Source organism: Miniopterus natalensis, chromosome 19 (genome assembly GCF_054644295.1).
Source record: "Miniopterus natalensis isolate mMinNat1 chromosome 19, mMinNat1.hap1, whole genome shotgun sequence".
NCBI lineage: Eukaryota > Metazoa > Chordata > Mammalia > Chiroptera > Miniopteridae > Miniopterus > Miniopterus natalensis.
Genome location: NC_142099.1, coordinates 28,743,991 through 28,760,727, shown reverse-complemented (window position 1 = coordinate 28,760,727; position 16,737 = coordinate 28,743,991). Strand labels below are relative to the sequence as shown.

Sequence of the window (16,737 nt, the reverse complement as noted above, 5' to 3'; positions counted from 1 at the left end):
CAAAACAAGATTCATTACCCTGGGGCCAGGAGCAGGGAGATACATGCCTGACCCTGCAGACCTCCCCCATATGTCATGGGCCTGTCAGAAATCTCCCAGAATTCCCTTTATTATCTAAAGGTCGCCACCCGGGCCGCGCTGAGAGAGCCCAGGGTATAAACTAAACTACAAGAGCAATCAATTTCAAGCAGCTGCCTTCCCCGCCACCCTGCCCCCTCCTCCTTCCCTGGGCTCCGCTCTCTTCACCCACCTGTGGGGGACAGAACAGCCACAGAGGAGGGCAGCCTGGCCTGACCGTGCTACCTCACCCTGGGGCAGGAAGAATGTCTGCAGGTTAGCAGGGCTCTGAGGCAAGGAGCAGCCGGCCCTGGGAGTGAGCCTGCTCTGGGCGCTATGGAAGGCTCAGAAAGGTCACCCCACTTCCCCCCCGACTCTAAGCCAGACCCTGCTTAAACCATCTTAGTAGGGGGGTTGCTGTCTGGTAGGCATTATGGGATTAAAGAACAGGAAAAGGAATGCCCAGGCTCCTTCCAAAATCAGGCTGAAGAATAAAAGTGGGGGTATGTGGCTTTGCTAAGTCCGGTTCAATTTCATGTTAGGAGACCTCATACCCTAAAAGCATGAGAAACAGAACAACAGCGACTCACACTAGTTTCTATAACAAAAAGAATGAATATTACGCACTACCTGCTCCGTGGCCCACTGGGCAAGATTCTTTGCAAACGCAAGGAAACATTTTGTGATTATCTTGCAAGATGGGAATTATTGTCCCCATTTCACAGATAGAAAAACAGACTCTCAGGAAGGTGGGTAACTGGACTAGTATCATTCTGCTGCGACACAGAACTTTCTGGAGCTCATGCTATCCCCACGATTCCACGTTGCCTTGATAGTCAGCATTTATTTTTCAGCCAAACCCTCTTATCTCTGGTCTGGAAAGGCTCACTAGAATGTTAAGTAAGGCTTGGCAAGTGCTTTATTTTAAAGGTCAAAACTTGAGGCTCCCACTTTGGTAACGTAGCAGGGCTGAGGGTGTGGGCGGTGTGGGTCGAGTTATGTGTTACAAGGTGGAATCCAGGGGTGTCTGGAGGCGAGAGGGTTGCTAGCTGGCAGCCACCTCTCAGAGACATTCCAGCGACCTTTCCGGGGAGCCCAGAGACGCAGCTCCTGCCTTCTCACGCGTCCTCACTGTCCACGGCTGAGCCGGGGCGTTTGAGGAAGAAACGGCAGGAGAGCAGACCACAGGGTAGAAAGTGCCCAACTAAATCGTTAAATAAATTACAGTCACTCCACATAATGGCATATTATGCTCCCATTAACCACCGTAATGTTTTCAAAGAATAAAGACACAGCTCCAGTTCACAGCAGTGGGAGGGGAAGGGAGGGAAATAAGGGGGGGGAGAAAAAATTCAAACAAAACACCAGGCATTCATCTCAGCTCCCAGGCAGTGGACTGGCCCCACACCTCACTCACTTTCTCCAGAAGCTCTCCTTGTCTGTCTCCTCTTGAAGACAAACTTAATGGCCTCCAGAAGTCCCCAGACCCTCCTGCCTTTCTGCTTCCAGGGGCTCCCATGCGGGTCCCTGGAGCCGTCTAGGGGCAAAGAGCACAGCCACCATGCTGCTTCATCTTCCCGTCAGGGAAAGCAGCCGTTAGTACCAGACCAAGGCACACTGTTTAACACTGTCCATTTCTACAAGTCAGGATTCCCAAGTTGGAAAGGGTGGGCCTCTCGACCAGCGAGTCTGGTGTTGCCTCCCTGAAAATGGTGCACGTAAGACTGTCATAGGAACGGTCGGCTAGGAGCGACCCTGGTGGAAGCCACTGGCAGCTGTGGGTACCCTACTAGGTGTGCCTGGCACTGCTTCATTTCTTGTGTCTGTCTTCTTGTCTACCTTTGGCAGGCACATGGCCAGTGTGACATCTGCCCATGGAAGCAGCTTCTGTTGCCCAGATAGACTCAAGACTGGACTGCTAAGCACCCAAGTTCATGTCCTTCCCAAGCTGGCTCTTCTGTCTTTCTCTGCCTCCCTTCCCATCTCTCCCAGGATGACTCCACTCCCAACACACTGGTTCATTTGTTGAGTCCCCAGAACACCTTGCATGGTTTCACCTCTGTGGTCCCCTCTCCTTGAAACACCTATCTCCACTTTCAGTTTTGCCTATTCAAACCCCACCCATCCTTTAAAGCCTCCTGAAGACTCTAGGCCCTGCACGCCCCCAATCACCCACATCTCCTTCAGAGTCAATGAGAAACTGCTGTTTCTAGCACATGTTACATTGCAGAGTTGCCTCTCGTACGTTAGGTGACTATGTCCTATCTCCCCATTGCATTGGAGGCTCTTAGTGGGTAGGGACAATACCCCATGCTCTTCAGCACCCTGTGCTGGGCTAGCCCAGTGCCTTTTGCCTGGTTTGAACCATGGGGAGCAGAGGGGAAGGGAGACGGGGCTACTCATTGCCTTTTCTTAACTGCTGGCCTGACCTGAGACACGGTTTGAACTACTACACTCAGCTCGGCGATTTGTCGTAACTGACCTCTGGCGGAAGTGAAGGAGGAAGGGGGTGAACTGTTCTGGAAGGATCCTGCATATTGTTCCTCTGGAACTCACTGGCTGGAGAGCAATATCCTTGGCTGGGCAGAGAGGTGGGAGAAAGATGGGAAGGTACCAGCCCTGCCTTTGAAGCCTGTCCGGTGCAGACAGGGCCTGTGCGGGAAAAGCCTCGGCGGGAGAGCTCCAAAGCCACAGAGCGTGTAACATCGTAGGTCACATAAAAGCATGTAATAATAAACGGTCAGTCCACAGCACGAAGTGGTCGAGAGCAGAGTGGGGTGCGGTGACACTCCCCAGGAAATTTTCAAAACAGGGCTCATTTACAAAGCCAGACTCAGTGCGGTGCCTGCAGCCCGGCGGTGGGTGCACAGAGTAGACGTTGGGCTTCAGAGACAAACCTGGGCTCAAGTCTTGCACTTTCCAATTTGATGACCTTGAACATGTTATTATTTAACCTTTCGGGGAGCCTCAGCTTCCTCGGCTAGAAAAGGACACCTCGCAGGTTTGTGGCGAGAACCACTGAGATAATGGATGTGAAAGTGTTTCTTGTAAACTCTGCAGCTCTGAATAAACACCAAATGCCTCGCATTTCTGTTTTTGGAGAAACACTGTTCAAGGGCATCGTCTCCTTGGCAGTGGCAGCCGCCCTGTATGATGGCAACGAAGGCCGAGGGCTCTATTTCAGCCAGGTGAGGGGGTGAGGGGTGATTCCCGTGCTGGGGAACGTGGTGCCCCAGCTCCCAGCTCCTAGGGATGCTAAGGAGGAACTGGGTGCTGCTGCTCCCTAGGAGCCATTCTCCCTAGTCCCTTTGGCCCCACGCTGTTCAGGTTACCCCATTCTTCTGCTCTTGGTGATTCAGCCGGGAACCCTTGGCAGGACAGAGCAGGGAGAGGAGGAAAGAGGAAAGCCTTCCCACAAGAGGAGGAGATGCTGAGAACAGTTTCTCGGGCTGGCGCTCGGCCTCCTTGGGGCTCTACCCACATTGGGTCTGGCCCGCATGTCGGATGAAATTCCCCTGCCCTATCTTTCCCTGCCTCTCCTTCTCTCCAGTGCTTTTCTAAACCGACAGCCAAGCCTTGGAATAAAATGCTGTAACTCCTTTTTTTATGAGGAAGCTTCTTAAGCACGCTGAGTCCCCCACCCTGTACCTTCCCACCTTCAGCTTCAATTATTTTTCTCTGTCTGAAACTCTGAGCCTTTGCAGGAAAGATCCCGAGCTGTCAGCGGCCCCTCTGAAGTAACAGGCAGGCTCACAGTCACACACTGTAGCAGGAGAAGTTCTGCGGAGCTGGGTAAAGGGCCATGTGGAGTCTGCAGGGTGGCTGGCATTCCGGGCACAGGGGCAGAGGTCTGTCCACGTAAGGGACTTGTCTGTGCTGAGATGCACGCACACCCGGCAGGGGACCCGCACCACCGGGAGTGGCATGGGCCCCTGGGTGAGCCTGCAGCGCAGAAGAGACTTCGGAGGCCCTTGAGGCTCTATCAAGTCTGATGTCTAGGATCCCAGCCCCACTGTTAGGGAAAGTGAAGGGAGCAATTATTGGAGGCTGACACAGGGGGAAGAATGTGCTGGAGGGAACGCAGGGGGATCAGGCAGGCCAGTGCAGCAGGGGGACCTGGGGCAGAGAGATGAAAAGATCTCCCCGAGTGGGAATCTGGCCCCGTGATGAATGGGGTGTGAGAGAGGAGTCTAGAAAAGGGTAAACAGCCAGGGGGGACGCAGGAGGGTCGCAGGAGGGAGGGAGGCTGAAGAGAAAGAATGCTGAGGTCAAAGAGCAAAGCGAATGCTCCTGGAATGATTGAATCAAGATCCAGCCCGCTGCACACCCGGTGGGATGGGTGCTCATGAGCGCTCAGACATGTGGCCCCGGCCCCCGCCCCCACTCCTGCCGAGGTGTGGGCAAGCCAGCTTTCCTCCCAGACCCATCCACGCCCTCCGCAAAGCTTTTCCTCAGATGGCTTGTTCCGAGGCCCCCAAGGGACCCCACTGTAACATAAACTAGCATTTGTGCAGTGACTAGTTTTATTCCTGTTCACTGAGAATTTCACGTATGTGCCCCTCACGCAGCCTGCGAGGGACAGGGCAGTGTCAGCAGCACTATTCACAGGTGGAAAGACTCGGGTGCATTAGAGGGGCAATATTTTGGCAAAGGTCCCAGGTGTGGAACTAGGACTTGGACGTGCGCTCCTGGAGTTAGACATGTCACCCTACTTCTCTGTTGCCTGAGTGGTTGGTGCCACCACCTGATATCTCCAAGGAGAGATCACTTACTCCAGAGATCGCTCTCGCCTCCAGCAAGGCAAGACTCTGCCTCTACTCAGGGTTACACTCTTTGGGAATGGGGATAAGGTATTAGGAGCTCCACTCAGAGCTGGGTTCTTGGGCACCCCCTGTGAAAGAAGAAAAGGCCTGGGACTGGAAGCTTCGGCCATCCGCCGAATGCCATTTGGCTCCCATCCAGACCTGGCTGGTGGAAGGAGGGCTGGGGAAGGGCTGAGGACTGGAGTTGGCCCCAGGGGTGGCTCAGGTGGTGGCAGATGGAGAGAGTCCAGAAGCAAGACTTTGCAGGGAGAGAGGCTGGGGTACCACAGTCCCCTTTCTGACGAACCTGCTTTTATCTGCGGAGCAGAAAACTAGCTGCCTGCTGCCCCTCTGAAGGCTGTGACATTTCCACAGTATCTGCGGCAGGCCCCAGAGCACAGGCGGCTCCTATCTGCCGCCCTTTTCTCCCCCACTCCTGTTCTCCCAGCTCCCCTGCCCTGTTGCTCTTCTGTTTCCAACCCTGGCAGATCACTGATTAATTCAGGGCTGTTTAATAACCCTTCTATTTCGATGAAACAAGCTGTCTTGTTTTCTTTATTTTTAACACCGACTTTCGTTCCTTTGCTAAGCATCTTACTGTCATTTAAATTTCTCTGTCTCCAACCAAGCTGATAATAGACTGGAGTGAGCAGCTGCTCCCATCCGTTTATGACAATGATCAGAAGTTAGAGGCCTGCGGAGAGCTGACCAAGTCTCGGCTCAGAGGGGCCTGCCCCCGCTCGCAGAGGGAGTGCTCGTTTTAACGCGATTAGGAGAATTCTGGCTCCAGGGGAGACCAGGGCTTACCACAGGCTAGCTTAGCCTTCCTGGCACCCTGCTTTGAGGGGAGTGCTGGGGGTGACGGTGTGAGAACCAGCTCTGTTTACTATGGAATTAAGGCCAGCAGCTGCTGCGGATCTGACATTCAACTTCATTTCTCAACTTTTTCTTCATTGAATTTACTGAGCAGCCAACAGGGAGACTCAAGATTAGATCTGGAGGTGGGTGGGGATCTCAGCCATCGCATATTAAGCCTTTCTGCTCACAGGGGAATCCCTTCTTGAGCCCTGGTCCATAGCTTCCAACGTCTGCCTGAATTCTCCAAATGATGTGGAGCTCGTTCCCTTCCCAGACAGCCCCTTCTTGGCTTGGAGGCCTCTGGTAGTCTCTCTTCTGTCCTGCAGTACTTATATTTAACTTGTGTGACAACTATTTGTGTGCACACCCAGCCTTCCTTCCTTGGCACACTGTAAGATCCTCAAGAGCCAGCATGGTGACTTGCCTCCCTCCCATAATACATGGCACGTAGTAGGTATTCAATAAACATCTATTCAGTCACATGAAATTATGTTCAATCTCCTTGCAAGCACCATGCCCTCCTTCTGCCTGGGCGGGCTCCTGGGGAAGCTTCCTGTTTTTCTCTACCTGGACCAGTGCTCTCTCTCTTCCTGTCCTCAGGCCAGATATGGCTGCTTCCTCAGGAGCCAGGTCCCTACTCTTTCCCCCAGGCCTCAGGGACTACACAGCTGGTGGAAAGCTTGGCCAAGGAAGCTGGGGTTACAGGCAAAAGCCAACTTGGTGGCCTCGGCCAGGCCCTCTGCATCCCAGTTCTCCCCTCATTCCCTCTGGGTGGGGCCTGGCTGCCTGAGAACGCTCCCAGGTGCGTGGGGCACAAACCCTGGCTGGCCCAACACGCCAGGCAGCCTCCCAGCCGGCAGTCTGCAGGCAGCTGCTGGGGTCATTGTCTCGGCCTCTTCAAGTTTGAATGCTGAGTCTATAGAGACCGAAACACAAACAGTGCCCACAGTGCCTCTCGTGAAGGGAGGGGTGGCTTGGCCTTGCCAGAGCCATTGACTGTGCAAACAGCAAGGCTTGCTGTGCACGGGGTGGGGAAAGCTGGTTGGGGCTATTTAAGAGATGGGGCCCTTCCTACACCACACTGCCCAGGGCTGTGGAGGGGCAGTCAGTGTGTCCTAAGGGCCAGCAGACTGGCAGAGAAGGGAGGGGTCCGTTCTCCGGGAAAACCACTTCACTGCGAGGTGCCTGCCTGCTCCACCACAAGATAGGTCTCTGGACACAAGGTCGAGAAGGAGAGACTGGAAAGGGAAGGTGGCTGCTCAGTGGGCAGGTCAAGAGGGCGTGCTGGGCTAGGCTGGGGCAAATAAACCTGCTGGAAATGAGCAGTGCCTGGCCACTCGCCATGTGACTCAGGACAATCCACTCCCCCAGTATGGACTTGGGTTTCGCATCTACTATGTGGGCCTGGGTAAAAGTTGCTACGCAATACTCAGAAATATCTTCCCCAAGTGTTCTACACAGAACACCTATTTCCTATGTAATTCAACTGGTTTTTTGTTTGTTTTCTAATTCTCACCCGGGGATATTTTTTCCATTGCTTTTCAGAGACAGTGGAAGGGAGAGAGTCAGAGAGAAAGAAACATCAATGTGAGAGAGACACATCAATCGGTTGCCTCCCGCACATGCCTTGATGGGGTCGGAGATCAAGCCTGCAACTGAGGTACGTGCCCTTGGCCAGAATCAAACCCAGGACCCTTCAGTCCGCAAGCCAACGCTCTAACCCTGAGCCAAAGCAGCTAGGGCTCAAACTGGTTTTTAAATAATATTTTAGAAAAGAAAATGAAGGCACCTGGCACACTCATTTTCCACAGCTGGCTCTTGGGCAGTACTCCGAATGCACAGGGCTCTCTCCTCTGAGAGCCACCTTCCCACGCTCTGCACTTTCCAGCAAGGGACAGGCTCTTGTGCTCTAGCTGGGAGGGCGGTGGGGAGCTTCTTGGGCTAGGAGAAGACAGCTGATATGTCTCCCAGACCTCCTGCTACGTTCTGCTGGCTGAGGATCTAATTCCTGAGCCCCAGGGTCCAGCTTGGGCTCTGGGACCTAGCTCCTGTTAGTTTTTCACGCTACATCTGCCCCATCCATAGCCACGCTCTGAGGAGCTCTGATTGCAGAAAGATGTAAGCCTATTGCAGGCAGCCAGGCAGAGATCTGTCCCCTCCCCTGCCATGGGAGGTGGATTTCCAGAAAAATGCCACCTTACCAATTCTATGACAGTTTCATTCATCCTACTCTTAGACCTGAAGGCGCCAAAACCTCAAGGGTAGCTAATTCAGAATTCAGATTCCAGCCCCATTGGTTAAATGCCCTGGCCAGGTGGCTCAGATGGTTGGAGCAGTCGAAGCACTATGAGAGGCAACCGATTGATGTTTCTCTCTCACATGGATGTTTCCCTCTCTCTCTCTTTCTCTCCCTCTCTTTTTCCCTTCCTCTCTCTCTAAAAATCAATAAAAATGCTTCCTCGTGTGAGGATTTAAAAAAATGCTAACCACGAGCCACGTACCAGTGGCCTCCCTCTCAGTTTCCAGCCTCCATTGAGTCTTCGGCCTTTTATCTATTTTTATCTATAAAAACCTTCAGCACACAGATCTTCTTTAAATAAAATCTTATCTTTCTCAGAAAGTTCCAAACAAATTCAGAGAAAGAGAAGAAACTGTCCCTAGCTTGGCTGTATTCCTGCTCTCAATTTTAGAAGAGTTTTGCACGTTTGCAACAACTACCCTTTTTCCAAATCCCTAACTATCTTGCTATGCCTGGCTCCAGATACAAAGGCACGTGAGGGCCCCTGGGGAGACTGCAAAGCAGTCATTCCCTCCATACAAATGGAGAAACTGAGGTGCCGGGTACAGGGCCGGAGCCAGCTCTCCCTGAGTGTCTAGTGGCTCTGTCACCCTCCCAGGACCAGGGTGCAAATGGTGGGAAGGTGAGAAATGTTTCAGGAAGAAGGAAGAGCTGAAGTGTGAAGGCAGGCCCTTTGTTCTGGGGTATTAGGACCCTGCTCTGACACCAGGCTCTTCCTGGCCATCTGTCCTGACCCCCTCAGTGGGACCCGAACCTCCAGCGCCAGGGGGAAGGTGCAGCTTCCTGGCTTCACAGGCTGGTCCCACCCTTTTCTCTAAGCCTCTCACAGCTGGGTCCTGGGCCCCTCAGAGTGGGTGGCAGACTTGAATTTTCTTAATTTCTGGATGAACCTCAGGGGGCTGTTTGCCTAACAGAAACCCTAGTGGTGTGGTTTTAACTCCACAGAGAGTCAAGGGACTTGGCCGGATGGTCCAGGCAGCTGGGGCAAGGGTGAGGGTCAGTCTTGTCAGGGGGCTGTGAAATCTGACCACCTCACTCCTGGAAAACACTGCCACCGGCCAATGTGAAACAGGGGCCACTAGGTCCTGCCTGGCTTTGGGCTGGACTCCCCCTGAGGACTCCCAAGTCCAGAAAATAAGCTCTTCTCCCTCGGGTGTCTTTGTTACTCAGGAGAAAGAACTGGGAAGCTGGGGGAGCAGTCAGGGGAGGTGGGAGGTCAGAGGCCAACGTAATATTTACTCAGCCCAGCCAGGCCTCTGGTTTTTATGAAGCAGGGAAGCACTTCAAAGCTGCAACATCCCCTCTTGCCACTTGGGGGGGGGGCACCCTCCTGCCCTTCAGGGCAGGCTGGGTAGCTTTCCCACCCCTTCCTCTCCTCCTGAACTTTCCACCCTCTCTCCCTTAAAGGGAGGTGCCCTCTGTCTTGCCTCCTAATCAGAGAGGGCTAGTGACTTGCCCAGAGTTGCAGAGCAATTACAATGGCTGGGTTCCTCTGGCATTCTGAGCCAGGCCTGGATTTCCCGTTTACTCTGAGAGTGAGTCATCCACCCCTGTGGATGGAGATGGAGATGCTGGGTCTCAGTTTCTGGTCTGAAGACCCCATTTCAACCATCAGAGCAGGAAGCAGAAACTGGGGGGTAGAGGAGAGTGTGCTGGCTCTTTACATTTTGGGTGGATGGGGTCATAAGCTACTCTTCAGAGATATATATCTCCACATATTTCTACAAAGCAAAAACTTTCAAGGGTTTCAAAGGCCTCTTAAAGCCCAACACAGCCCCTGGCTCTGTCCATCCCAATACTGGGATCTCCCTGACCCCAGACTCGATTTGAATATTTCGAGGAGTAAGTAAGGAGAGCACTACCTTCCATTATAAAATCAGAGACAGGTTTTAAACTGAGTTGACGTCTGCCTCCCCCAACCTCCCTCCGCGCATCGCATCCGTCTCTGCCTTCCTACTGCACAGAAACTTGGGTGGTGCCTCCTCCAGGTAGCAGATGGCAGAGGTGGCCGCAGAAGTGGGCTCTCTGTTCAGCCAGGGGTCAGGTAAAAATCTGAATTTTTCTCTCCAGCGGGATCCACTCAGTGAGTTCATTCAGATAAGAGAGGGTGAGTTAGCAGCAGGCTTCTGCACAGGGATATGTGACCACAGATGAGTGATAACACTTCCTGATGAACAGCACGGCCAGCCAGGGGCCGGAAAGGGATGCAGTTGACATAGAATACAATGTGAGACCAGAGGGAGCGGGGCTGGAGGTCTCGCTCTAGGATGTTGACTAATAGAAAACAACCCCAGGGCTGGCCGTTTATAATCTGCAGGAGAATGAGAGGGGAAACTGCTCAGGGGCAGTTCTTAGAGGCTGAGGAATGAGCAGGTTAGTCATTCCCACCGGAACCTGTGAAGTTCCCAGGCACCTGAGTCTCTCCCCTGGCCTTTATCAGCACTAGAAGGTTCTGGCTCCCCTCCAAGGTGCCTTCCATGGCCTAGAGCAAGAGCTTCCAGAAGCTTCTGCTCTTTCACTTCCTGAGTCCCCAGTGCTCTGTTAACTCCCTTCTGCCTCATATTAAGGTTCTTTGGGGGCACCTGGCTTAGGTACTTCTCCCTCCCCCTTTTTCATTTTGTACTAGGTGCTACTTCATGCCTAGCACCCCATGAGTGACCGATTTCTACTTGTTCAAACGGAAATGGGGCGCCATTCCTGCTTTCAGTGCCTTCTGTTTGCTGCAAGGGCCAGAAGTGTGGCGCTCATCTCAAATGTGAGGCTTAAAGTGGGGGCGGATGTTCATTTCCTCTATCCCTCCATCTCCAAACGAAGGTGAGAGGGAGGCTGTTTAAAAACAAACCGAGGAAGTGCCTGAGTTTAATTCCTGGACAGTGCAGGGCAGCCCTGGGGAGCCGGTCAGAGGACCTACAAGCTGGGCGCACAGAGCAGAGAGGCCCCTGCACGGGCCATTCGACCTGAACCCCAGGATCCCTCCCCCTCTTCCTCCTCAAAGACAGCTGAACTTTCTAAGGGCAACTCCACTGCCTTTTATCTCTCATAATCTTAGCCAAGGAAAAGCAGGATTAAACTTTCATAACGCGGCACATTTAGCTTGTTTATCTTTCCTCTCTCCTCCCTTCCCTGCCCACCCCTGACCCCAGGTAAATGTGAGCCACAGGGAAGCCCAGATGAAATATCAGGGGTTGGTATCAGATCTGAGGAGATGCTGCTCTCTGGCCCTCTGGCCGCCCCACAACACCCATGCTTTTCCACGCCCCCCTTAGACAGTTATTATCTCCCAGATGAGAAAAGCCTCTGGACTCTGCGTATTGTCCTGCGCTGGAATGAAAGGGGGAATTATAATTCACAGAAAGGCTCCCACAGAGAGAATGGAGACAGAGATTAAATCGGAGCTACAAGGTTGACATGCCTCCAGTTCCTGAAAGGTCTTTTTAAAACAGTCTCCTCAGAAGCGCTTGTGCCACCACCTGGGAGGGTTTCGAAAGTCCTCATTTCGGGAGTTGGCAGAAGGCAAGGCATGTGAAGGCACCTTGGGGATGGGCCAAAAACTTTTATTGCTGATAAAGAGAGGCAAGAGCCTCTTGGAGGGCCAGCCTGCACACCAGACCGGACTGCCTGCTAACTTGAGAAGGAGCCCTCCTCCCTGCCCCACACCCGAGGCATCCTGTCAGGACAGGCCTCTCGCCTGCGCTGCGCACCACCCTGGGGCGCCCTGCTTAATGCTGCAGGCGCCTCTCCCACCCCCTACAACCAGACAGGGTCCCAGAGGTCCCACCGGCAATAGGACTCTACCAGTTGTGGTCTCTGGGTAGTGACAGCTGGTAGTTTCTAATATATCTCTATTTTGCTCTTGTCTTTAAAAAAAAAGAAATGGCCAAAAAAAAAAAAAAAAAAAATCACAAACACCACTGTTTAGAGCCAAGCCTGGTTTTCAAGAGCCCCCTCTAGTGGAGATGACCTGCTATTGCCCGGGAAGCTTGAAAAGCCCCCCACCTCCACCTCCCTTCTGCCTGGAAGTGTCTTTCCCACTTGCTTTCTGCTTCCACTCTCAGCAGTTTCTGCCCCATTCACACTGCCAGTCTCTGTGTCTTTGTCTTCCCTTTCTGTCACCCTGCTTCTCTCCGCTTATCTGTGACTGTTTCTGCATCTGGACTCGGGTCTTTCCGTGTGCGCCCTGGCTCCTGCATTGCGGTCTGCATCTCTGGTCCATCTGCTGGTTTGTTGTGGACACCAGGTCTGAGGAGCTGGACATGCTTTGACAAGACCTCTGATCAAATGGCCTAATCTCAGAAGCCAAAACAGGGACCCATAAGCCAGATCCACTGTGAGAAGCACTAGGAAGATTGAGTGTTCCTGGAAGAGATTGGAATCTGGCAAAAACTCCCTTCCCCACCCCCATCTCCCAAGCAAACCTGGGTGTCCTGGGTTGATACATAGGTTTGAGGTGGTCTAGAACCTGCTCTGGAGTCCGGTGTGAAACCAGCTCCGAGTTCTCCCCATCCTGCTGCTTGCTTCCTGGCTCCTGACACGTATCTTGCCATGCAGACAACTGGCAATCCCCGGGTGAAGGGACAGCTGGCAGGGGGTGGGAAGGGAGTGCCAAGGAAGAGGGAGAGAGAGGGGTAAGTGGGGGCCAAGACTGAGCCTGGGGCTGAAGTTGGAAAGGGGAGACAGAGTGAGTATCCTGCTGGGGCTAGAGAGGGACATGGCGAACACCTGCTGGTCCTCTGGGTTTCTGAGAGATGTCCCCAGCCAAGCAGGAGATATGGCCAGGGCAGGGCAGGAGGTTAATGGTTAACCAACTGTGAGAGCACGAGACTTTTGCACTGCTCAGGCCTAAGCCTTTTCAGCTCTCCCCTTCTCTCTCCCTCCTTTCTTTATACTCGTGCCCAGTAGGGACCCTGCTCCCCAACAAAGAACTTTCTCGCCTCTATTTCTGCCCTCGATTCCAGATGGAACAGTGTGGAGCTAGATAAAGAAGTTCCATATGCCCCGTGCCAGGGAATGGACCCCCCAGGAGAAAGGGGGGTCCACTTCTGACCATCTAGCCCTCTCTTGGGACCAGCTGTTTGACCCCTGGGAAGAACTGCTTTTCTCTCTATCTCCACAGGGCTCACCTTTAGAAATGACCAGAAAAGAAGTGGACACACACCCACCCTCATTTACTCTAATCAGGCATGAAATCTTTGTAACTAAGTGAAAAAACTGTTTCCCATAAGGGAATTGGTTCCATTCATCATTGTTTGAACTGAGCATATGTGCAGGGGAGAAATAGCATATTCCCATATAATGAATTGATAACAGACTGCCCCTGGGCGAGGGTGGCAGTGATGGGAGGGGTGCACATGAGCTATAAAACTACAGCCCCTCAAAGCCTGTTTCTGTGTTTCCCTGTGGACAGTCCTGAATTATTTGTAGTTAACAGACTGTAACACAATGCTCCAGTCTCTTTATGATCAGAATGGGGGTGGGGGTTAGGGGCTTGGCTTGGAGCGCCTTGCCTCTCCGTTTGCCATGATGGACAGAAGTATATTGGGCCCCAGTCTGTGTGTGTGGGGACAGCTGTGTGGCAACACAGGAGACAGCTGGGGCTGGGGTCTGTTGCTGCTGGAGACAGGAATAGTCTCCCCCACCCCAAGCCCCCTATTCTTGAGGAGGCAGCCATAGAAAAGGAGGCAGGAGAGAGACTATAAAACCCCCAAACAGTGACAACTCCAGAACCATAAATATTTCATAGCACCTGAGCAGGCGGGTTCGGGCTGCTCCCAGCTGCTGCTCTGTATATTTAACTGTGTCACCGGTTTTCCCTCCCGCTCGAGTGTGGGTTTCCTTGTAACATGCCCATGAAATAAAGATTAACGGAATCATCAGAAGTGTTTGTAGATGGAAAAGAGACCAAAGAGAGAAGGAGCTGTTCTTTCAGGGTTTTCTTTGTAACCTCATTTTAAGCACAGACTCCAGTAAAACGGATGGCGAACTTTTACATTTCCCACACCTGCAGCTTTGGATGGTCAAGAAGGTTGGAGGGTGGATGGTCCCTGGCACTTTGGGGACAGGGATAGGTATTCAGGCCAGCTCTGAAAGGGGGCCACCAGCCTTGTAATGACATGGTTTCTTTTAGGCAATGGACATGCAACACCACCGATTACAATTCATTTAGACTTGGGATGAAAGGCCAGCCGGCCCCCCTGCCCTGCTCCAGGCTGTGAGAGACCTTTATCCTTATGGCCTGTCAAAGGAGAAGCCCAGGTGGGAGTCCCTCGCCAGACTTGAGGTCCCTGGGCAGAGGAGACCTTCTGATACTTTACCAGGTCGAATCTTGCTGTTCCTCAGCACCCTCTCCACTGCACCTCACTCCAAATGTCATTTCCATTTAACTGCTTTGCAAGCCAATTTGCCCCATCCTAATGCAATTTGCAGAAGACAGTGAGGGAGCAGAGAGGGCAGTCTGCACTGTCCCCCCCTTATCAGTGGGACCCTGAGAGGGCCAGCTGGGGGACAGAAGGGAACGGTCCCTTTAGGTAACGCTGGCAGTGAGGGCAAGTTCAGGGATGAGGAAGGGCTGGGGTGCAAGGCAGAGACGAGACACCAGGTGGAAGAAGGGCAAAGAACAACCTGGCTGGGGTATCCTGACAGATGCTCTCTCAGTTTCCCTGGTTCCCTCTCCTCTCTCCTCACTCCCCCACCCCCATTTCCCCAGGCTGAGGAGGAGAGATCACAGGTAATTAGTTCAACTGGTGCTTTGTGAGGTGAGGGGCAAGTTAATGAATTCTTCTCTCTTCTAGCCAGAAGGCCGGAGGAGAGAGGGCTGCTAGAAACTCCAGGTGCCTTCCGGGGTGAGTGCACAAAACTTGTGCGTTTCTAGCAGGAATAGCTGGATTCCTCCTGCCAGAGCCATCTCTTCCCCTGCCTCTGTCACTCTGTTGGAGGCCCCAGAATTCATAGCCTGCCCAGGGGGAAGAGGGAAGTTTCAAGGTCTGAGAAAGAAGCCCAGAGAGGGGGGCGGGGGGGCTGCTATCATCCCAGGACCTGGATTGCTGAACCTGACTCTACTCCCAAAATGTAAATACTCATAAATCTTATTCACTGCACTGGAGAAGTCAAGGAAGAGAATGAATGGGTCCCCAAATTTCTGCAGGTTCCTACAAACTACTGCCCCCCACCTCCAGCCACTGCCAAGCTCCAGCTGGCAGCCCCAGTCCCTCAGACTGGTCATGTCCTATGTCCCTTCCATAGCCACTGCTGGCCTGTCACTAGACCCCTACAGGAGACCTGGCCGTATTTCCATTGCCTACCTCAGGGGGCTCTCCTTGTAGGCTCTTAACTGACCTAGAACCCCAAGTCTTTTGCCCACCCCCTATTATCTCTATCCCTCAGGACCTGAGTTTGAGTAGATAGTTCCTCCTAGGGCAAGGGTCATGCCAAATAGGTGGACATCTGTCTGGGACCTGAAATGACAGTTTTTGGTGACTCTGTCTTAGACCATGCAGCCCAGGACTAACATTTATGGAGACTACCTGTGGGATGGATCAAAGGAGCTAGAATTTTCTAAGATCCCTGCATCACTTGTGGGGTGGGGCAAGAAGGCTCGCGTGGAGGAGCCCCTGGATCCCGGGCAAGGATCTGCTTCGGTTCCCAGCCCTCTCCCGCGGCTCAGCCCCGCGGAAGGTGCTGCTGGGGTGCACCCCGAGGGCGCACGGGGGCCACGGGCGCCTCTGCCCGCTCGGCGCCCTGGCTGCGCCCTGAGCCTGCGGAGCCCGCGCACCACGCCTCTTCCATGCCCAAGTCCCCGGATCGCAGGGCCAGCCCGCGGCCGCCAGGGACTCGGGCACCGGAGTGAACGCCCCCAATCGAGCCCCGGCCGTAGTGGCCTCGGGCTCTCGGGCTCGCGCCCCCGGCTCGCGCCGGCTCCCGGGACAGCCCCGCCGCCCCCGGGCTCCCCAAAGCCGCAGGGCGCCGGCAGGTGCGCGGGGAGGCGCGCCCCAGGGCTCCGCGGCCGGGCAGCCGGCGGCAGGCGGCGGGCGGCGGAGCCCAGGCGCGCAGGGGCGCCGAGTGCCCGCTCGCCAAAGTGGCCGAGCCCGCGCGGGGACTCGCCCGTCGCAACCGAGCCCGCGAGCCGGGGGCCCGGGCCCCGGAGGAGGCGCCGCGGGGAGTGCGGGTGTCGGGGGAGAGGCCCGAGGGCGCCGGCGACTCGAGCGCCGCTTACCCGGCTCCGCGACGTCCGTCTGTCCTTGCGTCTCCGGTCCGTCCGCGCCGGCCGCCGACTCGGCGCCCAGGGCGGCGCGCTGCCCCTCCGGCGGGCCGCGGCTCGCAGTCAGCGGGAGGACCCCATCCACACGGAGCCCCAATTCATTAAAATCCACGCCAAGCCGCCGGCCACTTATCTGTATTCCTGAAGTGGCCCCTCGGCCGCCGGCCCGCGCGCCCCTCCGTCCCCCGGCGCCCCGCAGCGGCCCCGCCGGGCGCCCGTCGCCTGCTCTCGGGGAGCCCCGGGGGGCACGGCGGGGGCGAGCGGCGGCGGGCGGCGGCGTCTGTCCCCGGGAAGCAGCGGAGCCCCCGCCGTCTTCAGGTTTTTCCAGCGCGACTTTCCGGGCTCCTCTGACATCAGCAATCTCGGCGCTTCCTTCCCTTCCCTTCCCTGCCCTCCCGGTCCGCGCGCAGCCCGCTTCCTCCGCGAGCCGGGCTCTCTCCGCCCGCGGGCAGGGCTGCCGGCTCGCG

General features: G+C 54.6%; 1 protein-coding gene across 1 annotated transcript in view; it reads right to left on the bottom strand.

Annotated features, from left to right (window-relative positions):
• Positions 1 to 16,247, bottom strand: part of PLXNA2 (plexin A2) — a 196,859-nt gene extending 180,612 nt beyond the window's left edge. The window contains exon 1 of the mRNA XM_087827861.1: positions 16,226 to 16,247. The gene's annotated coding sequence lies outside the window, so the exon portion shown is untranslated. The remainder of the gene's footprint in view (positions 1 to 16,225) is intronic.
• Positions 16,248 to 16,737: the final 490 nt, after the last annotated feature.